Below are 17,948 nucleotides of genomic sequence, written 5' to 3'. Positions count from 1 at the left end.
TGGCTCACGCCTGTAATCCCAGCACTTTGGGAGGCCGAGGTGGCGGATCACCTGAGGTCAGGAATTCAAGACCAGCCTGGCTAACATGGTGAAAAGCCGTTTCTACTAAAAATACAAAAATTAGCCAGGCATGGTGGCGGGCGCCTGTAATCCCAGCTACTCAGGAGGCTTTGGCGGGAGAATCGCTTGAACCCGGGAGGCGGAGGTTACAGTGAGTCGAGATCATGCCACTGCACTCCAGCCTGGGTGACACAGCGAGACTCCATCTCAAAAAAATAAAATAAAATAAAGTAAAATAAAATGTCAGAAAAATATACTTAAAGGGAGAATGAATACAAACTACCACCTTCTTCTGACTTTCCCAGATCCCACCTTTTTCCCATGATGGAGATTCATTGTAGGGTGGACTCTAGAAGTTAGATGAAGTAGTATCAGGTAGGCTCTTTCTTGAAATTATTCCTCACTCGACACCAGGCTTTCATAGTGAGAACCAAATTGATCTCCAGCTTCTGAGCTCTGAAGAAATTGATGCCTTTCCACCCCACAGCCCTGGGCAGTGGATTTCTCCCTGCTGTCCAGATCATCACTGCAGCAGCTGTGTGGGATAGCGACTTCCGGAGCTCTGCTTCATGTTTTTTCTCAGACTCTGATTTCCAACAGTCAGGCTGAGTTTTCTTCAATTTCACGAGAAGTTTACACTTCAGAAAGTCTCTTGCTGCTTCTTTTACTTCCCAGATATTAGTGATTTTTGGTGTCAGTTGTCTTTTCTTCAAATTCAAGTTAAAGTTTCAGTCCTTTGTTAGTCGGTTCTTAAGGCAACAGCTGTGCAAACTGAGCCTTTTCTTTGTTAGGGACAGCATTTGCAACGGAGAGGGAGAAGCTGTCAACTACTTTATTAAGGCAGATTCTTAATAAAGTAGTCTGTTTATTTTAGGGAGCCATTCAATCTCTTTGTATGATTTTTTTTTTTCTTTTAAAGTTCTCAGGTTATTGGATTCAGTGAGCTTTCAAAATCTTTGTTAATCCCAACATCTACCTCCTAATCTTTTCAAAAGGTTTGTTATGAGGATAGGTCACCTGAGAAACCAGGAACAAATGCAAACTATGGCAGGGCACTGCCATAGAATTCTTTTATGTAGCGATCCTAAGACCTTCTTTTCCTTTGCTGGTAGGTATGCTGGATAAAGCTTTTCTCTTAAAACAAGACTGAATGGAAGCAATACAAACTACCTAACAAAGCAAAATAGCAGCAACAAAAAAGACTTCTTTTTATAGTTTCCAGAAAAAAAAATGCCAAAGCTTCTGAGAGAATATTGGAGTCTATTATTTTTCATCTGTTGTGGTCAAAGTTGATAGTAACCAGTTTCTCCCCAATTCAAGTTGTACAATCTCTCTATTCAGGATCACCCTGAGAAACAATAAAAAGCAGTCTCATGGCTGGGTGAATAATAATCAAAGGGAACTTGACATTTAGTATGCTTTTGGTTAATTATTACTCTAAGATGAAACATGAAGTTAAAGTTTTCGTTCAAATTTATTTCTTCAGCCTGGGTAACAGTAGTGATACCCTATTTCTACAAAAAATAATTTTAAAAAAATTAGCCAGGTGTAGTGGTGCACACCTGTAGTCTCGGCTACTTGAGAGGCTGAGGTCAGAGGATCTCTTGAGCCCAGGAGTCTGGGGTTAACATGATCTGTGATCACACTACTGAACTCCAGTCTGCAGGAAGAGTGAGATTTGGTTTCTAAAAAAACCATTTTCAGTCAGGCTCTGCTGGTATTTCACAAACTGCTTCTTTTGGTATTAGTTTTTCCTGTGAACTGAAATTTAAGTCCTTATAGAGAGAAAGAAAAGCAATTAACTTAATGCAACACCCTGTAAATGGTACTTTTATTGGATATAAGTAAAGTTGGTAAATAGTTTCGTGTTCCTTGTATTGTTACGTAATTTAGTGCTGAGAGAAAAAAAATTGCTTTGGGCAGAACTCTGTAAATCTTTTCTTTCTCCTGCTCAAAGGGAGATTCAATAGGTGGGGTAACAAAAGCCACACAGATGGCCTCATGCAAAGGCCAAGCAGAATCAAGATCACGTTTGCAGAAATAACACAATGCAACAATGAAGGTGGCAGTAATGAGGGACGGGATTGTCTATGTTAAAAAGTAAACTGAGGCCAGGCGCGGTGGCTCAAACCTGTAATCCCAGCACTCTGGGAGGCCGAGACGGGTGGATCACAAGGTCAGGAGATGGAGACCATCCTGGCTAACATGGTGAAACACCGTCTCTACTAAAAAATACAAAAAACTAGCTGGGCGAGGTGGCGGGTGCCTGTAGTCCCAGCTACTCGGGAGGCTGAGGCAGGAGAATGGTGTAAACCTGTGAGGCGGAGCTTGCAGTGAGCTGAGATTCGGCCACTGCACTCCAGCCTGGGCGACAGAGCGAGACTCCGTCTCAAAAAAAAAAAAAAAAAGTAAACTGAGAAACAATAACGTTTCATAGAATTTATTTGAACAAGCAGTGATTCATGAATTGGGCAGCCCCAAACCAGAAGTGGTTCAGAAACTCCACTGAGGGAATGCAAAGGAGAGGCTTTTGTCTGAGACAGCAAAGTAAAGCAAATAAAACATTTGATTGGTACAATCATCCAGTTGCCTTACAGTAATCCCCCTTATCTTTGGAGGATACATTCCAAGACCCCCAGTAGATGTCTGAAACCATGGATGTACTAAAACCAATATATACTCTGTTTTTTCCTACATATACATACCTACAATAAAGTTCAATTTATAAATTAGGCACAATAAGAGATTAGCAACAACAATAAGACACAACAATTATAACAATATACTGTAATAAAAATTATGTGAGTGTGGTTTGTCTCTCGAAATATCTTATTGTGCTCTACTCATTTATTTTTGGACTATGAAACTGAAATTGTTGAATGCAAAGCTGACGATAAAGGGGAATACTATATTTTATTTATCCTTTTGGGAAATTTCTAGTTACATAATTTTAAGTTTGTTGGCTGTTTCTGATTGGTTGAGCTTACATTCTCTTTTTCTTTAGTATAGGCATTTAAAAGAAATAGCTCAAGTTAAGTTTTGCTTATGTTTGCAAATCAAGCAAGGCTTACCTCACTTATGAGGCCTATCTGGCTTTATCTGCTCAGGGATTTTTTCAGTCTGTCCCTTTTAATGTACTTTAACATCTGTAAGGTCAAGGTAAGGGTTCAGCTGTTTCTGGCCAGGTATTAGGCTCTTTTCTATTCTAGTCTTCTAAAAAAGGAGAGAGAAGGAAAGTTTATTTATATATACAATGAAAATTTCATGCACATTATAAAATATTTGCTATTTTCCTTAGAATCAGACCAGTGTCATCAGATAGAATAAACTTTCCCTTTTACTCATGAGAAATGAAATAATTATTACCATCTAATGGGTATCTACCATGTGCTTGGTACATGGATAGGTACCATATATATATTACCTGATTTAAACTTCATAATTTATATTAATTTCATTTTATAAAAGAGAAAATGATCTCAGTGAAATTATAAAACTTGCCTAATGTGGTGCAGCTAATTAAAAGTGTTCACATCCCCTCAACATACACTGTAGATTGAAATGCTCTTTTATATGACCTGAATGTAGCAATAAATCTTGTATTTCCTCCACTTGAGAACCAGTTGTTGAAGAGAATAGGCATTTTAAACTAAGGGATACATGTAATCCTTGTAGACTCCAAAGGAAAAAACAAATTGTTTTTTCTCTCTTCTTTTACACTCAACATACAGAATCCTTCTGTGAAATGTGTTGCAGTTCCCCTCACTGCCCACCAAGCAATTCTTCCGAGGAAACCAGTTGAATGTCCTATCATCCGGTTCAATTCTGACACTATCTACCTGGACATAGCATCTGATCCCGTAGAATAAGCGCATAAGCTCACAAGATCACATGTCCCGGCACCTCCACATGTTCGGCAACTTGGCAGCTCATCAAATCTTGTTCAAGAGTCTTTATAGAACTTGAGCTCCCCAGCTTCCACCTCCATTTCGCAGAGGTTGGGAGATGGAGCTGGAAGTTCTAGTCCTCTAATCACTTGGTCTTTCTGGTGACCAGCCCCTTCCTGAGGCTATTTAGGGGAAGCACCTGAAGTGATTTCATTAGCATAAACTCAGGTCTGATCAAAAAGGGCTCATTATTGTAACAAATCTCCTATCACTTAGGAAATTCCCCAGGTTTTAAGTGCTCTGTGACAGGAACAAGGGACAAAGACCAAAATACCTGTTATATTATACTACTCAGGCCCAACATTCTTTCAACTTAATCATTATTTATCGAGTGTCTACTATGTTCTGCTCTGTAAAAACAGGTGCTAAGGATATAGCAGTTAATAATAACTAATAAACTGCACAGTTTTGTCAAATAGTCCTGAAAAATTATTGCGTTACGCACAATGCAATGACATTTGACTTTATAAACTTACTTTCTGAACAGAATAAACAAAGGGTCTTCAAATTGTTATCTACTCAGTTGCATTTCACATTACATTTCAAATCCAGAATGTATAAGAATGATACCATCTAAGAATGACCTTGATATATACTTATCTCAGATTATGTGTACATTTTCACAAGATTTCTTCTTTTGGCATTTAGTAGTAGACCACCAAAGTAAAAATATAGAAAGTTGATGTAAAAAAAATAAAAAGCATTATTAAGGAGAAAACATTTTCCTTTCGCCTTTTACATTTGGTTCTTGGGGGCCTGCAAATTACACTGTCAAAAAGCCAGATTAACAAGAGAAAAAATACTTAATTCTGTAAGATAGTTCACAAAGAAATGTGACTCTGTGGCCAGGGGTGGTGGTTCACCCCTGTAATCCCAGCACTTTGGGAGGCTGAGGTGGGTGGATCACCTGAGGTCATGAGTTTGATACCAGCCTGGCCAACATAGCGAAACCGCCTCTCTACTAAAAACTAAAAAAATTAGCCAGGTGTGGTGGTGCACACCTGTAGTCCCAGCTACTTGGGAGGCCGAGGCAGGAGAATTGCTTGAACCTGGGAGGCGGAGGTTGCAGTGAGCCAAGATTGTGCCACTGTACTCCAGCTTGGGCAGCAGAGAGACTCCGTTTAAAAAAAAAAAAGAGAAGTATAACTGTGAGCTGTTTACAATTTGGGACTTATATTCCATCTTAACAAGAAACGAGGAGGGGAAGAGGGGCACTTCTGGAAGAACAGATGACTTTTAGGATATATAAATGATATAAATGGGTCCTTAGGAGACTAGATTGGAGATACGGTAGTTTTATGCCAATGTCTGTTTGGGTGATTTCATACTCAGGTGCTGTCTTCTCATCTTCGTGTAGCCTTTGATGATAAGAGTCTTCTGTGGCTGTGAAACTCCTAGTGGGCGGGGGGTGGTGAGCATTTATGACAGTTGGGGAGGCTTTGCTTTTAGCAAGTTAAGGGGAGTTCAGAAAAAGCCTCTTCCCGCAGCTGTTGATTCTTGAATGTCTTTAGCTTAAAATGATCCTTATGTCACTGTGGTATATTCTGGACCCCTTCAGTGTATATATTAGTCACCTTAAACACTGCTCTTAGTAAAGGATTTGCAAAAGAGTCTAAGTACTTATTTATTAGCGAATTCAGTCTAATGATAAATAAATTTTTGTTTGTTTTGTAATGATAGGTCAGATTTTAAGTCTGCATGGAAAATAAAACTTTTTAATGAATTTGCTACAGCTTCGCTAGTGCCCTTTTCCTTTGTTGGTACCACAGTACAAAAAAGATGACCTTTTCTAGTGATGTTTTGCATCAGCAAACAACACCAAATCTTTTGGAAGTGAGATTGTTTTTAACATGTAAAAGATTTTGAATTATTGCAGAGAATGCAAGAACTGAAGCAGAGAGAAGTTTTTAATTGATAATATACCCAGTGGGGAGCCTATCCTTTTAAGTATAACACTTCGGAAGCTATTGGCAGGGGGCAGGGAGGGGAGTTTGGGAGAGGAAAGAATGCTTTTAAATTTTTGAGTACTTAGTTGAAAAATGATGTCATATATTTGGTTGTATTGAAGCCGTTCTCACATGGTTAAGAAGAATTTTGAACAGAAATATAGTTATATTAAACATTAACCAGGTTGCACTTGACCCACTTCCTTGTAACCAAAAGTCATGTTGCACTAGACACTGACCGTTTGCATTCCCATGGTTCCTATAGACAGAATTTCTGACATTAGAATCAGAGGCTTTTACTTAACATAGATAGAATTTCTGATGTTAGAATCATAAGGGCTTTGTTTAAGAATTGCATAAAAGGTTTTTTAGATCCCGAATTCCAAGGAAAAAGCTGACACCAACCAATTTGAAGACCTCCACAGAGGAAGGGAAATAGAATGAGAATACAGTTTGTTCATCTCCCTGTCTAGGATTTCCATCTGCGATATTTGACCAATCAAGAATCTCTGCTCTTCAGCCCACTCCAAAATCCTTAACAACCTTAGCCCCAGACTCCTAGGGGAGATGGAATACGGGTTTCCTCCCATCTGCTCGATCTGCAGCTCTATGATCTGCTGTAACCCAGTGCCTCAGTGCATTGACTTGCCATGCATATTGGACAATGGACCTATTACGGTTCCAGTGTGTCTCATATGTCTTCTTGGATCTGTTTTTAAAATGAGACAATGTACGATATAAATTTGGAATAATTTTACAACTTATTGAAGTCAGATAAGAAACAGACAAGATACAGGGAATTAAAACTTATCATAAAGGCTCATTTTGTTTTTGTTTTTTTTGCTAGACTAGGGGACTTCTCCAAAATGTATTTGAAAATCATTAAGAACTCAACTGAGACAGTGAATTCAATTATTCAGTGAATCAAAGAGGCCACAGTGATTAGCTTTAACTAATTTTTTGTTTAGATCAAATTGAACAAGCAGCCTTCCTATGCAGTTTGATAGTGGACTATTTTTTTTTTCAGTGTAGGAATGCAGAATAATCAATATCTACTATTTAATTTATAAGAACTGCTTGAGAAAATTGAATATTAAAGGAAAGACCTTTGGAATTTGAAGAGCTATGCCACTAACAATAGACATACATAGAGTTGTTCATTTAGAAAAGTATACCACATGGATGCTACATTTGGGAGAAATTTTGATGGGTGCATTACAATGTCTGACTAAAAGCCATACATGTTTGTGGTGATGTTAGTTCTTTTAATCATTCCTGATTGGTCATCCATATCTTCCTACATCCACATGTCCAATGCAGAGGAGAAAAGATTATTTTTCTCACCCATTGCTAGGTTCATTGCTGAGACCCCTGTAACAAAAGACAGACTAACAAGTGGAAAGCATGCAAATATAAGATTTATATGATACGGGCATTTTCAGAAATGAACGATAACTCGAAGAAACAGAAAAAACTGTGTATTTGTATGAACAGTCATGCAGAAGTGTGATTGGAAGATAAAAGGATATGATCTAATGGTAATAAACTGCAGGAACAAGCAAGGCCTGTTTTTCAGTTTCTTCTTGATATTTCTGTGCCTTTGAGGACAAGGATGTTTTTCTCTTTGCGGCATAGGGAGGACCCCTCTAGAATGAAGGTCTTGTAACCTACTTTAGGGAAAGACCAGAGAATTTCTGCCTCAGTGAAGAAGGAGCAAGAGGAAGGTGAGCATGATCTTCCTGCCTCTGCTTTGTCTTCAAATGCCAAGGTATCACATTTTTGGGTAGCATGTCTCTAACCCTGTCACTGATAAAGAAGGCTATTATTGATTTAACGACCATTTGAATCAAATTGTAGGACATTCTGCCATTTAGTAACTTTTTAAGAGCCCCAGTAGTATCACAAGCAAATACATACATTAACATATATTACTTAAACAATAATACGTACATCCCATCCTACTATTTTCCTTTACTTTGAGTTCCAGCGCTACCTAAAATGAAAAAGTTTTTAATGCATTTTAGGAGCCGAAACAGAATTCTGTTTCCTGTGTGATATAGAAAAATAAGAGCAAAATTGAGCTTTTGATGCTGCAGGCAATCATAGATTAATGAGAATGTGAGTTCTTGGCACTAGGAAGGAGCTCTGTATTTAATATTATCTCTCATATTTGAAGATGATGCTTGACAGCTTGACCACGGTGCCAAATAAAAAAGAAGCTTTCCTGTTTGTAGAGACTATTTGTGTTCATTAGGGTACTAGCTAAGTGGCTATAACTTGAAGACCTCAAATAAAGTGGTATAAACTAGAAAAAAGTTTATTTTTCTCTTACTTGATAGTCCAGAGGTAGGTGAGCTGTCCAGGGCAAGTAGACAGCTCCTGTCATCCAGGGACCCAGGGACCCAGGCTCCTCCCATCTTTAGGTTCTTTCATCCTTTAGGATGTCTCATGGCCACCATGTTTAAGTTCCAACCACTAGAAGGGGAAAGAAGGACAGGGCAAGCAGATTCCTTTTAAGGTTATGACAATGTTGAACTTTACCTGAGCCCTGTGATCTTGGAAAACAGCTATGATTAAAGAAATCCTGCCACCCATTGTGTTCTGGGAAACAGCAGCTTACTGCAAAGAATCTCCTTACCTATGACTTTGATAAGAATCAAGGTTGCCCTATATGGTTTGGATTTGTGTCCCTGCCCAAATCTCATGTTGAATTGTAATCCTCATTGTTGAAGGAGGGGCTTGGTGGGAGGTGATTGGATCTGGGGGTGGATTTCCCTCTTGTTGTTACTGGGATGGTGAATTCTCACAAGATCTGGTTGTTTAAAAATGTGTAGCACCTCCCACTTCTCTCTCTACCTCCTGCTTCAGCCATGTAAGATGTGCCTGCTTCCCCTTCGCCTTCTGCCATGATTGTAAGTTTCCTGAGGCCTCCCAGCCATGCTTCTTGTAGAGCCTGCAAAAACTGTGAGCCAATTATGCCTCTTTTCTTTATAAATTACTCAGTTTTAGGTTATTTCTTTATAGCAGTATGAGAACAGACTAATACAATGTCCCTCTTGTTTACCTATGACAAGGCCAGACACAGACCTTCCAAATTCCTATTCTTTGCCTTTGAAATGATCAGCTGAACTGTTTTCTCACCACAGATCAGCAGAAACAAAAAACTTACTAACCAAACCTTTGTTAAGATTTTCTCCTGCCTCTAGTCCCCTGAACTCTTGCCTGCTTTAAGCCTGAGTCAGCCATATAACCCTTCCTTAAGGATCTCTGCCAGAAAAATAGGAGTCAGGGTAAAACATTCCTGGATGTACTATCTGATCCTTCCATACTTTCATCCTACTTCTCTACATCTACAGCTTTCTGGTCTTTTTTACTTCTCTTTAGACAAGAAAGACCTTTTTTGCCTAAAGCTTGCAGATCTTATAGTCAAAATGTTCTCCTTATTGCAATAGTCCCTCTCTTACTCTTTGCAAAGTCCTTTTGAATAAAGTTCAGATTAGTTTTTAATTTGACAGATACAAACTAGAAGTTCCATTGGTTGGAACCTGGCTACAAAGGGGCCTGGGAAGAACATTGTCTAGCTGGACAGCTAAATCCAGCTAAAACTCAAGACTTCTATTATTAAACAAAAGAATCAGGTAATATATATTAGAAGACAATTACCAGTATCTGCCACTCACTTCTCACAGTAAGATACTGTTTGTAGTTCTACATTTCTTCTCTCATACTGGTACTTTTGGACAAAACAGGCAACTCAGAATCTAGCTGTCCCTTGTCACTTCGGTCTTCTTGTCAGTTTCCTTGCACTTGACTACTCTGCTATGTTTCTGAAAATGTGTCAAAATGGTCTTTCTTCCAAGCAAAATGCTTAGGGCTTCTCAAATTCAGCTTAGGACTTAGGGCTTCTAAACTTCTGTTTAAAACCTAATCGAACTTTGGAAAATGTGTTTTTTTTGTGTGTGTGGAAACAGCTGGGCTTTAGCAGGACTATTGTATATAATTATGGAGGCTGAGCAACCCTGCCAGGCAGCCCTGGTTTTTAGAGATGGATGGCTCTGGTATCAAATCCTGGCTCTGCCAGGTACTAGCTGAAGAGTCTTAAGTGTTGTATATAACCTCATGAAGGTTTGTTTTCTTCTCTATAAGAGTACTGAAATCTATATTGTAGATTTATTGCAAGAATTAGAGATAACATTTAAAAAATGTCCGGTATAATGCCTGGCCTTGGCATATGCTAAAAAAAAATGGAAGATGCTATTTTAACTATTAGATACAACTTTTCTTTAGAATTTTTCCATTACATATCTTCCAGGTGCCCCATCATTGTGTATTACTTTCCCTCATCTGATTCTACACCCACATTTCATATTTCTAGACGTCATGCTTTGCAGTTCTCAGCAGTTTTGCTTGTCCTCATCTCTGCTATCAAAATTACCTAATTTGGGTTTAATTCTTTCAAGGTTCTAATTTCTGATTTTAGATATACAATTTATTTTAAAAAAGTAATTCTGCCAGGCTGGGCAACATGGCAAGATCTCATCTCTACAAAACTGAATAAATTAGCTGGGTGTTGTGGCATGCACCTGTAATCCCAGCTACTTGGGAGGCTGAGGCAGGAGGATCCTTTGAATTCAGGATGTTGAGGCTGCAGTGAGTCATTTTCACACCACTGCACTCTAGCTTGGGCAACAGAGTGAGATCTTGTCTCTAAAAACAAACAAACAAACAAACAAAAATTCAATTCTGGAATTCTGGGACTACAGCAAATAGGAAGGATGAGTTGGATCTTTGGTTGTTTTTGAATTGCATCATGCTGGGCTTCTGGCCATTAAAATCACCCAGTGATATTTTCTAAAGAATCCACTTATCTATTTTCTGCACATATTAGGAGCAGTAGAATTTCATTGCTCCGGCTTATTGAGAAAATCCCCACAAAGATGTTTAAATGGTCAAAATTCATTGCATATCTTGGTGGCATGCATTTTGATGGAATATGCACAAAGTAGTGATTGATATTAGTTGCAGAATCCACTCCCCGAAAGGGAGAAAAATGGAATCACTTACATTCTTTCACAGTGCTGAGATAGTATCTGTGAGTGAATGCGCAAGATTCTTATTTCAGGTATACGTGGCTTTAAATTTATATCTACATAGTCACAGTGTGGACTTCCTTTTGTGTTCGTTTGGTATAGATTATTAAAAGTTTTTTTTTTTTTTTTTTGAGACGGAGTCTCGCTCGGTTGCCCAGGCTGGAGTGCAGTAGCCGGATCTCGGCTCACTGCAGGCTCCACCTCCCGGGTTTACGCCACTCTCCTGCCTCGCCCGCCACCTCGCCCGGCTAGTTTTTTTGTATTTTTTTGGTAGAGACGGGGTTTCACCGTGTTAGCCGGGATGGTCTCCATCTTCTGACCTTGTGATCCGCCCGTCTCGGCCTCCCAAAATGCTGGGATTATTAAAAGTTTTAAAGTCCAGTCAGTGAACTTGTTTTTCTAAGAATAACCCTTAATATTTGAGTTCTTGCCAAATTCAGTCTTAATCATTATGCAACAAAACATTCTATGTCATCTGTTGGTATTGTTTACAAGGGAATGAGCGTAAGCACATATGTATTTACAATCAAAAAGTTAACCTTAAAAAAAGTCACTGTAAGTTATGGGGAATTCTTGAAGCTTCCAAGTAAGCCAAAAAACAAATTTCATATAAGGAGGTTCAGTAATTTTTGTCGCATTTGATGAGAATAAAACAAGACTTCACATGTTACTAGCAGCTCAGCTTGGTGCTAAAACCAAAGTTTTCCTGATGATGGAGCATTTTTGCCTTTCCCTAAGTCTTAGTGCAGGATTTGAGGACTAGGAATATAAATAAGAAAACGTGTTGAGTAACTTTCTGAGATGGAGGAGAAGGTTGCAAGAGAGTAACGGAATGGTTATCAGACAATATTTAAGGTCAATGTCTAAAAGTCACTCCTCTGCCACATTCCCTTTTGGGGAGCCTACAGGCTAACTGGTGATAGTTCCAGGAGTGAATACATTCAGGAGTAAGTTTATTTCAACCACAAAAAAACACTCCTTTCCTCCAGTCAATATCTTAGTATCTTGATGAGATTAATTTTTTTTTTTTTTTTTTTTTTTTTTGAGACAGTTTCACTTTGTCGCCCAAGCTGGAATGCAGTGGTGTGATCTCGGCTCACTGCAGCCTTGACCTCCTGTGCTCAAATGATCCTTTGGCCTCAGCCTCCAAAGTAGCCGGGACTATAGGCTCATGTCACTATGCTCAGCTAATTTTGTGTATTTTTTGTGGAGATGGGATTTCGCCTGATGGCCAGGCTGGTCTTGAACTCCTGAGCTCAAGTGATCTGCCTGCCTTAGTCTCCCAAAGTGCTGAGATTATAGGCGTGAGCCACAATTCCTGGATGAGATTTGATTTTTAAAATCTTTATAGTATGCTTAAAATTATTCCTTTTCTCCATCACCCTTGTCACTAAGTCACCATCATCTCCGGCTTGGATTACTGCAATGGCTTCTTAACTTGTCTATCCCCTTTTGTATCTTTCCAAATTATCACAAGATAGCCAGTCATTTCCTAGAAACAGAAATCAAATCATGACACTCTTCTTTTTAAAACCCCTCAATGGTTTCTCACTGAACTTAGAGGAAAATCCAAACTTTGTCCCATGTCCTACAAGACTGAAAGTTCTGGCTTCTGAAGGTCTTTCAGCCTTGGCAGCGTTTCTTACTGAGCATTGCTCCAGACCCTTGGGTCCTTCATCGCTGTGAGTTTGCTGAGTGCTTTCCTGCTCCACCTCTGCTCTCTGCTTTCTCCCAGTCTTCACAGGGCATTTTCCTCATTGCAGTTTAAACATGAGCTCCTCAAGGAGGCCTTTTCTGATTACCCCATCTAAAGTAGGCTTTCCTTTCTCTGGTGTTCTTAATCATAGCACCCTGTCTCCTTCATAGATTTCATCATTATTTGTAATTACATACTGATTTATTTGTTTATCATATGTCTCCCCTACAAACATGTAAGCTCCCTAACATGCAAAGGCCATATGTAACTTACTCACCACTCATTATTCAACCCTTGGAACATGCCAAGAACATAGTAGGTGCTCAATAAGTAGTTGTTGAATGAATGGAATGAACAATAATTACATGAACGAATAGCTATTGGATCTTTATTATGTGTTGGGCACTTGGCCTACCATGATAATAACCTTTATGAGAAGCCTGTGAAAGAGATACTGACATCTCTGGTTTAGCGATGAAGAACTGGAGGTTTAGAGAATAATTTGTCTAAAGTTTCACAGCTAATAGGTGACAGAGATAGGACTCAAACTTAGTTCAAGCTTAAGATTCATGATACTGTGTTAACTACTACTGTCTATTATTTATTTTGCAAACATTTATTGAGGATATAAAGTGAATAAAACTACTGGGAAATAAGGAGCAGCAGTAGTAATAGTTATGTGCTAACTGGCATTTGAAACACACTTATATGGACCGGGCACAGTGGTTCACACCTGTAATCCCAGCACTTTGGGATGCCGAGGTGGGCGAATCACCTGAGGTCAGGAGTTCAAGACCAGCCTGGCCGACATGGTGAAACCCCTTCTCTACTAAAAATACAAAAAATTAGCTGGGTATGGTGGTGAGTGCCTATAATCCCAGCTACTCTGGAGGCTGAGGCAGGAGAATTGCTTGGACCTGGGAGGTGGAGGTTGCACTGAGCCGAGAATGCATCATTGCACTCCAGCCTGGGCAACAAGAGCAAAACTCCGTCTCAAAAAAAAAAAAAAAAAAAAAGAAACACACTTTTAGATGAAATCACCAGATACTTGCAAAGCAACCTGGAATCAAGCACAGCACTACAGTGTACCATACAGAGGAATTACAGAGTCAATACACAATTGAGAGCGTCCAGTGACTGATAGAAGGCTCTGCCACGAACGAAGAGTTGTGGATGTGGTTTGGAGACGTCTCTGACTGAGCCTGACCTGCTACTAGAGAGAAGACAATGGTGCATCTTAACAAACGACAGTGCTGCTTCTGGTGCGATAGCAGCAGACTCAAATCACGTTTTCAATCTACTTTTAAGGAAACGAATGGTAATGTATACCTTATAAATGCTTGCAGCCTTGGTGGATAAAATGTCCTTTCAAGCCATTTGAAAGTGTTCCACAGATCTATGTTGTTATAGTGATGCAATGGAGCAGCTGTAGAATAAGATTTGTAAAGAGAAAACAAAATCCAATTCTTAAGGCTTACAGTCTGTCCTAGCCTAATTTATTTCTCTTTGAAAACATGGGGGGGATTCTTGGGGAGTTAGAAAATGTGAAAACATTGGGAAGTTGCTCTAGCCTTTAGAAAGCCACGGGGCAGACTATACCAATACACAATCAGATTAAAGCACGAAGATCCCTTCTAAATTTATCAGTATTAAAGAGGCAGCTTCAGAGTTTCTCTAAGAAAGAGCCACATACTAATTAAACAGCAGAAAGTTTTGCTTGAGCCAAAGGTTAAGATGCTTAACTATATACTTTTCCATATATCTCTAAAAATATACATTAAAATAATTATTGTTGGTGTCAATCATTTATTTGCTCTTAAATTCCTTATATTACATTTAGGTTGAGAAATGCTTCATACAAAAGCACATTTCAATTAAGTTTACTTGAACACCTCCATTTAGGTGTTTATTTGTAAATAGAAGTAGGACATTTCAGACACTGATTGGACTGATTAATGGTGCTCATCAGGAAGAACCAAGGGATCATAATTAAACACCCAAAGTACATGGTCTGATGGTTTTATGTTGTATAAATTATGCATGTGTTTGGCATTTATATTTCATGGAAAAATTACAGTGCTGTTTCCTCAATGCATTGTCTACATAAAGAATATTATATGTGTGTGAATATGAATATGAATCTACAATCCCTGATGTACTTTTTAAAAACTAATCAAAAATTTCAAGCAAAGATTCAATAGTTTCAGCTCAAGGATGCAGGAGGTTCCACTTCTCCCTACTGGATGCTCTACACTATTCACCCTTTCAGAATAGTCAACTATTTAACAAAGGAATGAATCTAGACACTGTTACCTTTAGAGGCAGTTGCTCCTGGAGTTGTGGATTTCACAGAATATAAAAAGACAGCCAAAGTCAGGTGAAAATAGCCACTTTTGGAGTGCAATAGAGTAGCTACCTTTTTATTTTTCTAGATACGAATATGGAAAATAAAACCAACTGTTATTACTGATATTTCATGTAAAGACATAACTATAAAATTCAAAATGGAATATACTTCCCCTTATTAAGAACTCTCTACATTGTGCTCATTTTTCTTATCTCACCTCCAAACTCTAAAACTTATTATTCATAGCATGACACCAACCTGTGGGCCAGCCTTTGGAAGTGATTGCTTCACAGGTCATTAGCCTTTACTTCCTAGGTAATATTTACTTACCATTGGCAATTGGTAACACCAGGGTCATACCACTTTTATGCCCAGTCTCTTAGGACAAAGGCTCTAGGTTAGCTATTAAAAACTTGAGACCTGTCTCAAGGTCTCCTTTATATGACTCTCCTACTTACTAACCAGACCCAAGCCACAGTGGCCTGCTTTCAACTCTTTGAATGTGTAAGACCTCCATGCTTCAGAGTCTCAGATACTGTTCCTTCTGTCCATACCATTCTTTCCAGCGTTTTTCTCCTGGTGAATACCTCTTTATTCTTTAGGACTCAGTTTAAATGTTTCATAGAGACCATCCCAGACAACCCATGTCAAATAGTTTTCCCTGTTAGGCTTTCTAACAAAACCTGTAGCTTTGCTCTGCTAAACCTACCATTAGTAGACTTTAAGAGCCCGGAAAGCATAGTGCTGGATAGGCTTGTCTTTGTATTCCCACCACCTACGGTATGCTTGTCACATAGCTGATGCTCCATAAACACTTGATGAATGATTAATAATTATAACAAATTGGTAATAACAATTGCTATTACCATTTATTGAATGCAGACTTTATTTCAGGTACTTTATATGGAATCATTGTTTTTAACTTATTTATTTATTTATTTAGAAACGGTGTCTCTCTCTGTCGCCCACTCTGGAGTGCAGTGGCGCGATCTCGACTCACTGCAAGCTCCGCTGGGACTACAGGCGCCCGCCACCGCGCCCGGCTAATTTTTTTTTTTTTTTTTTTTTTGTATTTTTAGTAGAGACGAGGTTTCACCGTGTGAGCCAGGATGGTCTCCATCTCCTGACCTTTTGATCCGCCCGCCTTGGCCTCCCAAAGTGCTGGGATTCCAGGCGTGAGCCACCGCGCCTGGCCGGGAATCATTGTTTTTAATCTTCACAATAAGTCTGAGAGGTAGTTCTTTCTATGCTTACTGTATGAATGAGCAAACTGTGGTTCACGGGTTGGGATTTTTGTCCATGGTTGCCCAGACAGTAAACAACAGTGCTAGAGGTTTTGTTTGTTTGTTTGTTTTCTAAGTAGTGTTTGACTGGGCATGGTGGCTCACACCTGTAATCCCAGCACGTTGGGAGGCTGAGGGGGGTGGATTGCTTTTGAGCTCAGGAGGTTGAGACCAGCCTGGGCAACATGGCGAAACCCTGTCTCTACAAAAATATGAAAATTACCCGGGCGTGGTGGTGCACGCCTGTAGTCCCAACTGCGAAGGAGGCTGAGGCAGGAGGGTCACCTGAGCCTAGGAGGTCAAGGCTGCAGGGAGTGGTGATGGTGCCACTGTGCTCCAGCTTGGGCTACAGACTGAGACCTCCTCTTCAAAACAAAACAAAACAAAACAAAAGTATTATATGTATAAATTTAAGGGGTACAGTATAAGTGTAGTTTTGTTGCATGGATATGTTGTGTAGCGGTAAAGTCTGGGCTTTTAGTGTAATCATCACCTGAATAAAGTACATTTTACCCATTAAGTAATTTATTATCCCACCCTCCGAAGTGGAGTCTCCAGTGTCTATTATTCCAAACTCTATGTCCATGTATATACACTGTTTGAGAGCTAGAGTTTTAACCTAACTATGTCTTGTTTCAGAGCCGATGATCTTGGCTGTATCATGCTAATATTTTTTATTTTTTACTGAAGAACAAGGAATTATTAACACAAAAAAAATTTCTTAATTTCCAGCTAATTACTATAAAAAGCATCTATTGATTGTTTTGGTTCTCCATTGCTACATTAAAAAATAACCAATTAGCATTTTAAAATAGCAAAAGTAATGTATTTGTTTTTAAATCTGCAATTTGAAGGGGGCTTGATGGGACAGTTCATTTCTGCCTCACATGACATCAGTTCTGGAAGCTTGATTGTGTCTAAGGATCTAGTTCCAGAAGGTTCACTCATATGGCTAAAGTTGGTGCTTGCCAGGACTAAGCTGGGCTGTTATGCAGGGTCTTCGTGGCCCTCAAGAAGGCCTCTCTGCGTGGCTAGGGTGGGCTTTTCACAACAGGGTCTCTGGTTTTCAAGAGGAAATGTTTCAAGAACAAGCATTGTAAAAGGACAAGCCCCGATGTGCAGGTCTCTATTTTCATTATGCCAACGAATGTACTGTTGGCCAAAGCCAATCAAATGGTCAATCCCAAAGTCAAGGTCGGAAGGGACTATCCAGGAAGGTATGGTTCACTTGGGGCAAGAGGTACCAAAGGAACAATCTGCCACATTGCTCGTCAAAGCAGAATGGTAGAAACAAAGCTCTTTTGGTCTCACTTGTTTTTAGTATTTTTAGTCTTTGTTTATTAAAATATGAGGTGATAGCTGACTCACAGGTGATCACTTCCCCAATTAATATTCTTTTGAGAAAAAACACAACTGAAACTGGAGAGTTTCTTTATCCTCCTGCAGGACGTGCGACAGGGATGTGCACGCTTACTTCTTCGATTGCCCTACTGCGCAAACTCCTAGGGGGAGCACGCAGGGAGGCAAGTGCAGAGGCCATGGGGAACGCTTTTGGGCTCCGGCCCCACGGCAGCGTCTA

The sequence above is a fragment of the Macaca mulatta genome, chromosome 11 (assembly GCF_049350105.2).
Source record: "Macaca mulatta isolate MMU2019108-1 chromosome 11, T2T-MMU8v2.0, whole genome shotgun sequence".
Taxonomy (NCBI): Eukaryota; Metazoa; Chordata; class Mammalia; order Primates; family Cercopithecidae; genus Macaca; species Macaca mulatta.
The sequence above is the reverse complement of the archived record's forward strand: the minus strand, read 5'-3'. Positions refer to the sequence as shown.